Genomic DNA, 1,547 nt, shown 5'->3' on the forward strand with positions numbered 1-1,547 from the left:
ACACTAAATCCATCAAACCCTAAGGGGAACTACTCCATAATCATGGAAAAATTCATCACAAATATAATTAAAATATAGGAAAACATTGATTCGATCCAAACTCGGGTCTTGAGTAAGGAAGGAATGATGAAATCCTTGTGCTTTTGCTCCTCCAACTCCTTCTTAGATACCTTCGGTCTAATGTATGTCAAAAGTCCAGAAAATAATATTTTTTCATGTATTTATACCAAGTAGGGTCGGCCCCAGATGAAACCACCTTCTCCTAGCCGAAATAGGACATTGGATCTGTATAAATTACACAGGCGCACCGCATGGGGCGATGCGTCATGCGGGTCATTAGTGGGGAAATCCAGAGAGCTTAACATCTATCAGGAAGCAGGTTTTGGGCAGCTGCGGCACCCCACGTGCCGCAATAGTGTAAAATTCTCAGAGTGTTGCTTTTTGCTTGCGTTTTGATGTCCAGACTTAGTTCTCGGCCCCGGAACACGATCTTGGCTTAATCCCTTGGGCTTTTACTCAGACTTCAAAGTTCCAAATAGCTCGAATTAGCTCCACAACATCCACATAGCTCAGAATCACTCCTACAAGGCATAAAACACAAAATAAGTGAAAAACACTACCAATTAAAGCTCAAACACAAATAAATTTCAGTGAATTAGAGTGCAATAAGCAACTAAAATATGTAATTATAGCCTACCACAACATTCACTTCCTCATTTGAGGCTTGACACTGATGAGTAGGGCGTCCTCTTCCACACAAATCCCAAGCTACATGAGGCTTACTTTGTATCGTGGCCAAGGTCAGCTTCTGTATTTCTTTAGCCATAGCATCAAGTTGTACCTGCACAGATGTATTAGCTTCCACTTGGTGAACACTAGTTGATCTTCTTGTTTCAGCACTCTCGGAGGGCCACTGATTAGCATCTTCAGACAACTCATCAAGAATTGTAACTATCACCTCTGGAGTCTTCTTCATCAATGGGCCTCCAGCTGCATTGCTCAATGTTCTATGCAAGGCCGGTGTCAATCCATCCCAAAAGTCCCGGAGTTGCATCCAGAGTCTAATTCCACTATGTTGACACATTCTAACTATATCCTTAAACCTCTCCCATGCTTCAAAAACAGTTTCAGTCTTATTCTGGCAAAAGTTATGGATTTCTTTTCTAAATTTGCCCATCTTAGCTGAGGAGAAATATTCATCAAGGAATTTTCTGGTCATCTCATCCCATGTTCTAATCGATCCCGTGGGTAAGCTTCGAAGCCACTGCTCTGCATCATCTTTGAGTGTGAAGGGGAATGCCCTTAAGTACATTGCATCTTATGATTCGCCATTGTATTGAAAGGTATTCATAATCTCCTCGAAGTCCATTAGATGTGTATTTGGATCTTCGTTCATCTTCTCTCTGAAGACACAATAATTTTGAAGGGTTTGAAGCAACCTATGCTTCAATTCGAAATTGTTAGCTACAATTGGAGGTGGTCTAACACTTGATAAGCCTTGATTGTAGACCGGTCTAGCATAATCACCCAGTGATCTCCCTGGGCTG

At 41.6% G+C, this 1,547-nt stretch overlaps 1 non-coding gene across 1 annotated transcript; it reads left to right on the forward strand.

Moving 5' to 3' along the window:
* The first annotated feature begins 1,064 nt into the window (after window positions 1-1,064).
* On the forward strand, window positions 1,065-1,171 carry LOC117279618 (small nucleolar RNA R71). The gene has a single exon (XR_004510029.1). It is a non-coding gene; the product is annotated as a small nucleolar RNA R71 (small nucleolar RNA).
* The last annotated feature ends 376 nt before the right edge of the window (window positions 1,172-1,547 follow it).

Source organism: Nicotiana tomentosiformis, chromosome 2 (genome assembly GCF_000390325.3).
Source record: "Nicotiana tomentosiformis chromosome 2, ASM39032v3, whole genome shotgun sequence".
Taxonomy (NCBI): Eukaryota; Viridiplantae; Streptophyta; class Magnoliopsida; order Solanales; family Solanaceae; genus Nicotiana; species Nicotiana tomentosiformis.